The following is a 9,003-nucleotide window of genomic DNA, read 5'->3' as shown; positions in this document are numbered from 1 at the left end:
TTTTTCTACATCTTCACCAACATTCTTCTGGGTAGGAAGGGCTGTCTTGTTGTGGGTTTTTTTTTTTTTGCATTTCCCTGAAGATTAATGGTGTAGGGCATCTTTTCCTGCGCTTATTGGTCATTTGTAGATTTTCCATGGTGAAATGTGTATTTGAAACTTTTGCCCATCTTTAAATTAAGCTTGTTGTCATATTATTGAGTGGTAAAACTTATTTGTACACTCTGGACACAAATCTTGTGCCAGAAATATGAATCGCAGGTATTTTTTTCTGGTCTGTGTCTTTCCATTTTCTTTTTCTTTTTAAAGATTTTATTTATATATTTGACAGAGAGAGAGAGATAGCAAGAGCAGGAACACAAGCAGGGGGAGTGGGAGAGGGAGAAGCAGGCTTCCCGCCGAACAGGGAGCCTGATGTGGGGCTCGATCCCAGGACCCTGGGATCATGACCTGAGCCGAAGACAGACGCTTAATGACTGAGCCACCCAGGCGCCCCTGCATTTTCCTCACAGGGTATTTTGAAGCTCAAAGGTTTTATAATTGTGATGAATTTCAATTCATCAAGGTGTTCTTTCATGTATTTTGTTTGGTGTTACACCTAAGAAATTTTGCCTAATCCACCATAAGCTACAATATGCTCCCATGTTTTTCTCTAAAAGTTTTATAGCTTTAGCACTTACATTTAGATCTGTGACTCACCGTGAGTGAATTTTTGTGTATGTTGCTAGGTAAGGGGTACAAATCTATCCTTTTGCGTGTGGCTATCCAATTGTCTCAGCACCATCTGTTGAAAAGACTTTCCTTTCTCCATTGGGTTGTCTTGGCATCTTTGCCAAAAATTAACCATAAACGTAAGGGTTTGTTTATGGACTCAATTCTGTACCATTGTCTGTCGTCATGACAATACCACACTGTCTTGATTACTGTCCTTATGGTTGTTTTTAGTTTCTTTGAAATCAGGAAGTGAAAGTCCTTCAACTTTGTTCTTCTTTTTCAAAAATGTTTTTGCTATTCTGGGTCCTTTTGGAATCAACTTGTACATTTCGGGGGGGGGGAGCCAGTTGGGATTTTTATAAGGACTGAGTTAAATCTATAGATCTTTTGCTATCTATACCAATCTATAGATCTATCTAACAGTATTTGGTTTTCTAATCCATCAACATGGAATGTCTCTCCATTTACTTAGATCTTTAATTTTTCAATGATGTTTTGTACAAGTCTTACATTTCTTTTGTTACATTGACTCCTAAATATTTCATATCTTTGATGCTATTGTGTATGGAATCCTTTCCTTAAATTTCATTTGCAGATTTTTCATTACTAGTATATAAAAGCATTATTGATTTTTGTGCATTAATCTTATGTCCTATAACCTTGTTCAACTTGTTTATTAGTTCTAGTAATATTTTGTGGATACCTTAGGAATTTTAAAATAAAATTTTAAATTTTAAAATAAAATGAAATTTTTTAAAAACTTAAAATACAGGTGGATACCTTAGGAATTTTAAATTTTTAAAATCATATCATCTGCAAATTAAGGTAACTTTTATTTCCTCCTTTCCAATCTGGATGCCTTTAATTTTTTTCTTTCCCCCATGGGCTAGAACATCCAGCTCAATACTGAATAAAGGTGGCGTGGCAAGAGTGAACATTCTTGCTTTGTTTCCATTTCAGGGAAAGCATTTAATGTTCATCATTAAGTATGATTTTAGTTGTGGGTTTTTCATAGATGCCACTTATCTAATTGAGGAAGTTCCTGCCTATTACTAGTTTGCAGAGAGGTTTTGTTTTTTGGTTTTTAAAATCATGAATGGATGTAAGATTTTATCAAATGTTTTTTTCTGTATCTATTTGAGATGAAAGTGTGTTTTTTTAATCCATTATGCCATTAATACGATTTATTATATAAATTGATTTTCAGATGATAAATCAATCTTGCATTTGTGAAATAAATTCTGCTTGGTCACAGTGTATGATCTTTTTAATATGTTGCTGGATTTGGTTTGCTAATATCTTGTTGAAGATTATTATGCCCGTGTTCATGAAGGACATCTGTCAGTATTTTTTTGTGTTTTTTTCTTGTGCTGTCTTTATCTGGCTTTGGTATCAGGGCAATTGTGTTCTCATGGAATGAGTTGGAAAGTGTTCTCTTCTCCATTTTCTGGAAAAATTTGTGAGAGTCAAAGTTAATTCTTGTTATATATTACATAGAACTCACCAGTGAAGCCATCTGAGCCTGGACTTTTCTTCACAAGAAGAATTTTAATTACTAATTCAATGCCCTTACTTATTATAAGCCTATTTAGAGTCTCTATTTGTACTTGAGTCCATTTTGGTCATTTGCATATTTCTAACAATTTGTCTATTTTATCTACATATTCTAATTTGTTGGCATAAAGTTGATCATGGTGTTCCCTAACAGTTCTTTTACTTTCTGTTAGATCAATAGTGGTGATTCCTTTTTCATTCCAGATTGGGAACTTCTGTCTCCTCTCTTTTGTCTTGGTCAGTCTAACTATAAAGGTTGTTAAAATGTATGGACCTTTCCCAAGAACCAGCTTTTGGTTTCATTGATTTTCTTAATAGTTTTGTTGTTGTTGTTTTTCTACTTCATTTATTTGTGCTTGAATCTCTATTATATTCTTCCTTCTGTTTGCTTTGGATTTAGTTTGCTCTTCTTTTTCTAATTTCTTAAGGTAGAAATTTAGGTTATTGATTTGGGATTCTTTTTTTCTTTTCTCATATAGGCTTTTAAGCTATAAAACATTCCTCTAAGCACTGCCTTAGCCCATAAATTTTGATATGTTGTATTTTCATCTTCTTTCACTTCAACATATTTTTAAATTCCTTTTGTAATTTTTTCTCTCATTCATGAGTTATTTAGAAACATGTGATGTAGGGGCAGCTGGCTGGCTCAGTCAGTGGAGTGTGAGACTCTTGATCTTGGGGTCATGAGTTCAAGCCCCACATTGGGCGTAGGACCTACTTTAAAAAGAAAAAAAGTGTTATTTAATTTCCAAATATTTGGAAATTTCCCAAATTTCATTCTTTGTGGTTTCTAATTCAGGTCTGCTGTGTTCAGAGAATAATGTTTTGTATGATTTCAAACCGTTTAAATTTACTGAGGCTTTTTATGGCTGAGCACATGGTCTATCCTAGAGAATGTTCCATTGGCACACGAAAAGAATGTGTGTTCTACTCATGTTGGATGGACTGTTTTATAGATGTCAGTCAGTTCAAGTGTGTTGATAGTGTTGTTCAAGGGTTCTGTATCCTTGCTGATATTCTGTCTGGCTTTTCTATTCATTATTGAGAGATGGGGTGTTGACAGCTCCAACTGTTATTGTTATATTGTCCATTTCTTCTTTCAATTCTGTCCGCTCTTGCTTCATGTATTTTGGGCTCTATTGTTACATACATATAGGTTCAAATTGTTCTATGTTCCCGGTAAATTTACACTTTTATCATTACAAAATACCCCCTTTGACTCTGGTATTTTTTGTCTTAACGTCTATTTTGTCAGGTATTAATATGGTGACCCAAGCACTTTTATAGCTGCTGTTTGAATGGTGCATCTTTCCTCATCCTTTTACTTTTAACGTAGCTGTGTCCTCCAAAATAAAGTGTGTCTCTTGTAGACAGCATATAGTTGAATCTTGTTTTCTTTTTTTAAGGATTTTATTTATTTATTTGAGAGAGACAGACAGACAGCATGAGAGAGAGCACATGAGCAGGGGTGAGGGGCAGAGGCAGAGGGAGAAGCAGGCTCCCCATTGAGCAGGGAGCCCGATGCGGGGCTCGATCTCAGAACCCTGGGATCATGACCTGAGCCGAAGGCAGACCCTTAACTGACTGAGCCACCCAGGCGCCCCTGAATCTTGTTTTCTGTCCTATCTAACAGTCTATGTTTTTTTTTTTTTACCAGAATGTGTAATCTATTCACATTTAATCTAATTATTTACATGATGAATTTATATTTTCCATTCTGTTATTTCTTTTCTATATGTTTCATGTCTTTTTTGTTTCAGTCTTCCTTCTTTACTTTCTTCTTTTGTGTTAGATTTTTCCTATTATACCATTTAAATTCCTTTGTTGAATTATTTTACTGTATTTTTAAAAATCACTTATTGTTGCTTTAGGGATTATAAAATCTATCTTAACTTGTCACTATCTACTTCACGTTAATACTAACTTACTTTTGGTAAAATATAGAAAACTTGCACTAACATAGCTCCATTTCTTCCTCTCCCCTCTCTGTGTCATTGTTGTCATATATATTATATCTTTATATGTTATAAATTCAATACGTTTTATAATTATTTTATGCAATATTATGTCTTTTAAATCTGTTAAAAGATTTTAAAATAAACAATATTTTATATTTACCTACATATTCACCTTTTCTGGAGCTTTTAATTTCTTAGAGTGAATTAGAATTATCATCTAGTCATTTTCTGGCAACTTGAAGGACTATTTCTAGAAAAACACATCCATCCATGAAAAAAATAAGATTATTTTGGCTTTATAAAATACTAGGTAACCCTAGCTAGAGGCAGGTGCAAGGATAAAATGGGAAGAGTACAAATATTTTATTTGTATCCATTAATTCCAGGCATATTCATATTCATGTGGTGTCTACACATATTCTGGAAAATTTAACTGTGAGGTGCCAACAAGTTCTTGGCTTATCAGCCCATCCTCCTCCCCCAGCCGATGTGAGAGCAGGTTGGAGATTCCTTTTTAAAAATTATTTTTTGAAAGGAAATTTTGCAGTAGGGAGCACTTTGCCTCTTTCTTCTGGACCTCCCCACCGCCACCTCAAGCTAAGAGAAGGGGCCCCAAGGTGATTCAGAATCATGGAGGTTGCCTTCTAGATGGGGAGACTAACATCTGATCTGCAGAAACTCACCAACCCATCCGATCTTGTCTCTGTGGTACAGCTTGAGAGTTTTTGGTAAAGCTTGTCCTCAAGATTTGGGGGTGTGAAGATAGACGGATGACTGTGCCCACCTGGATGAACCTGTAAAGAGGAGGCCAGATGGCAGCCTGAAATGGCCAGGTAAAGAAAGAGAGCAGCAAAGCGAAATACGTGAATCAGAGAAAGACATGTATCATATGATCTCACTGATATGAGGAATTCTTAATCTCAGGAAACAAACTGAGGGTTGCTGGAGTGGTGGGGGGTGGGAGGGATGGGGTGGCTGGGTGATAGACATTGGGGAGGGTATGTGCTATGGTAAGCGCTGTGAACTGTATAAGACTGATGAATCACAGATCTGTACCGCTGAAACAAATAATACATTATATGTTTAAAAAAAAAAGATAGCAGGAAGGGAAAAATGAAGGGGGGGAATCGGAGGGGGAGACGAGCCTTGAGAGACTATGGACTCTGAGAAACAAACTGAGGGTTCTAGAAGGGAGGGGGGTGGGGGGATGGGTTAGCCCGGTGATGGCTATTAAAGAGGGCGCATATTGAATGGAGTACTGGGTGTTATACTCAAACAATGAATCATGGAACACTACATCAAAAACTAATGATATAATGTATGGTGATTAACATAATAAATTTAAAAAAAAAAAGAAAGAGAGCAGCAGTGTAGACAGTGTGCAGGTCTAGAGTTTGGTGGAGTGAGAGGGTGAGTTTTCCCAGGGGTCAGGTGGATGCCACGGAAGGCAGCCACCTGGAAGAATCTTGAGGGGTCTTGATGCAAGTCGATAGTCTTTCAGGTGAGGAGACTGGGGCTAGGAGTATTCCCTGTGGTAGAAACTGAGGCGGTAAGTAACTGAGCTGAGGAGGGTTTGTATGAGTTTAGTGTCTTTGGGGGCTCATGGGACCATCAGAATGACCCCATGGTCCTTCTGCTACTCTTCTGTATCACTGTTAAACCTGTGCAGAACTTGCAAAGTTCTTGCTATTGTCAGTGATTTGGTTTCACCCATTTGCATTCCGCGGCTCCTGGGGATGCTTGTCACCTTCTTTTGTTCAAAATGTAGCCTGTGAAATTTTTTTTCTTTCACTATAATGATTCTGTTTGTAAGACAGCATTTAGGGAAATCAAAAACTACACTGTCATCATCACCTTCCCCTGACCAGTTAATACCGACTTTTTGATGAAAAACCAGTCCAGTTGGCTTGTAGAACGTCTCACGCTCTGTATCCTCTAATTGTTTCCTCTTGATGTCACCTAAACTCTTCCTTTATCTCTTGTAGTTTCTATAGAATTGAAGGTAGGTCTCCAGGCTTGATCAGTTTCAGGTTAAACATTTTTTTTAAAGATTTTATTTATTTATTTGATAGAGACACAGCGAGAGGGGGAACACAAGCAGGGGGAGTGGGAGAAGCAGGCTTCCCGCCGAGCAGGGAGCCCGATGCGGGACTCGATCCCAGGACGCCCCAGGATCATGACCTGAGCCGAAGGCAGACGCTTAATGACTGAGCCACCCAGGCGCCCCCAGGTTAAACATTTTTGCCAAGAATACGTCATAGGTGCTACTGTGTAACCCGCTCTTTGTGATACTAAGTTTTCTATGCAAGGAGCAAATAATCCGTAGGGTGATGTTTTGATTCTACATTTAAGAACCTGTTCTAAAACAACCTTTTACCAAATGCTTTCAACATCTGCTGTGGACTGAATGTTTGTGTCCCCCCTTCAAATTCATTTTTTGAAATTCTAACCCCCAATATGATAGTGTTAGGAGGTGGGGGCCTTTGGGAGGTGATTAGGTCATGAGTGTGGATTCATGAACGGAGTTAGTGCCCTTATAAGAAAAGGCCAGAGAGCTAGCTCACCCCTTTCCCACCATGTGAAGATACAAGAATACAGTCATCTGCAACTTGAAAGTGGGCTCTCGCCAAGGACCCAACCATACTGGCACCATGATTTTGGACTTCCAGCCTCCACAACTATGAAAAGTAAATTTCTGTTGTTGATAAGCTACTCATTTTATGGTATTTTGTTAGAACAGTTCAAGCTAAGACAATATCCCTTAAGCTTCCTTGCTTGAATCAATTATTACATGGAGGTATGTAAAATAGTTATTTTCTAATTATAGCAATTTTTAATATTTATTAGGTGGCATTCTTATAGAAATAACTGCTGTAGTGAAAGGGGCGCCTGGGTGGCTCAGTTGGTCAAGCGTCTGCCTTTGGCTCAGGTCATGATCCCAGGGTCCTGGGATCGAGCCCCGCATTGGGCTCCCTGCTCAGCGGGAAGCCTGCTTCTCCCGCTCCCACTCCCCCTGCTTATGTTCCCTCTCTCATTGTCTCTCTCTGTCAAATAAATAAATAAAATCTTTTTAAAAAAATGAAAAAGAGTCAGACAATATGCCCTCTTTGGTGTCTGGCTTCTTAAAAAAAAAAAAAAAGAAAGAATTGCTGTAGTGAATACGGTGACGCTCACTCAGATCTCCTGTTGAGGGCCAATCCATCATCCCCCCAGCTTCAGGGAGAATCAGCTTCTGACCTCACAGCTGTCTCTCACTGGAACCTGCTCTCAGCAACAGGGAACTGCCTCACTCAAAGTTACACCTTCACTCCCCACCACTGCCCAGGGAGCAGGCGGTAGTCAATGAGTGTCTGATGCAGGAATACAAAGGTCTAGCCCAATCCCCTCAACTTGGGACAACTCCGAAGGGCCATCTCAGCTCCAGAGCGCCCTGTAGGATTGTCTGAGGGCTTGGTTGCTACTACATTCTGGGTAAATCCTCCCTCTGTCCAATCCTATCTTTTTCAACCTCTTGCACATGCTTCTCCCCAATAAATCTGTATGCAGCTCCATCGCTGTTAACTTGGAACTCATTCTAAGAATAAGACAAAGAGCTTTCTCCTTTTTTTGTTCCTTTTTCGAGTATCACTATGAACTGATGGATTTTTATTTGTTTATTTAATGTATTACAATAAATTGTAGCTGTTACTTTTTGCTGTTCAAATAATCTCAGAAAGACCCACCGAAGGTCTTTCATGATAATTCCTGTGTCCTTTAGACATGTCCCATTAGGCTTTGAGTGCATCTTGAACATAAAGAGCATAAGATACCCATGCTCATCATGTATTCTCCCAGCCCCAGCCCCAGAATCAGACATTCCTCTAAAAATCTCTGGTTTCCTTTTAGTGGGAATGGTGGCTAAAAAGCAAGATCTGGGTACTAGGAGTAAACTGTTCTTCTTTTAATTTCATTTTCTCAATGTCTTTTTGCTGGCATACAGAAATACAATTTATTTTTATACAGACATTCCACTGTGGTCACATTAGAATTATAACCAAGTTCTCCTGAATATCATTCTTTATCAGGTAGAAGTATTTCCAGCTGTAAGTGCCAGGAAGTTGGCTCATAATAGCCTAGAAAAGCAAGATGTTTAGTTTGTTCATCTAATAAGGAGTCTGGTGATAGCCAGTCTGTGACTAACACAATGGCTCAATGATCCTGTCAGGGAGAAGACACATGATTAGAAAATCTAAATTGCCCTGTATCTATTATAAACATTTAATCCATAATTCCAAACTTTTCCACAAGGAAAACTCAAGGTTCACAGGGCTTGCCTGATGAATTTTATCAGGTGGCTAAGGAAGAACCAACACTAATGTTCCACAAACTCTTCCAGAGAAAAGAAGGAACCTTTCCCATCTTGTTCTATGAGATTAGCATTACTTTGATCCAACAGCTGACGAAAAAGTTACAAGAAAGGAAAAATCAGTTCAATCTTTTTCAATATATTCCAAATGAAACGCTAGCACACTGAATCTATAAATATATTAAAAGATAATAGGTCATTACAAAACTGGGTTTTTTCTGGAAATGCAATATTTATAAATCAATCAATACCATATGTTACACTGATAGAATAAAGGAGGAGAATCACATCTCACCAGATACAGAAAAAACATTTTTTTTTTTTAGATTTTATTTATTTATTTGACAGAGAGAGACACAGAGAGAGAGGGAACACAAGCAGGGGGAGTGGGAGAGGGAGAAGCAGGCCTCCCGCTGAGCAGGGAGCCCGATG

The sequence above is a fragment of the Neomonachus schauinslandi genome, chromosome X, assembly GCF_002201575.2.
Source record: "Neomonachus schauinslandi chromosome X, ASM220157v2, whole genome shotgun sequence".
Classification (NCBI taxonomy): domain Eukaryota; kingdom Metazoa; phylum Chordata; class Mammalia; order Carnivora; family Phocidae; genus Neomonachus; species Neomonachus schauinslandi.
The sequence above is the reverse complement of the archived record's forward strand: the minus strand, read 5'-3'. Positions refer to the sequence as shown.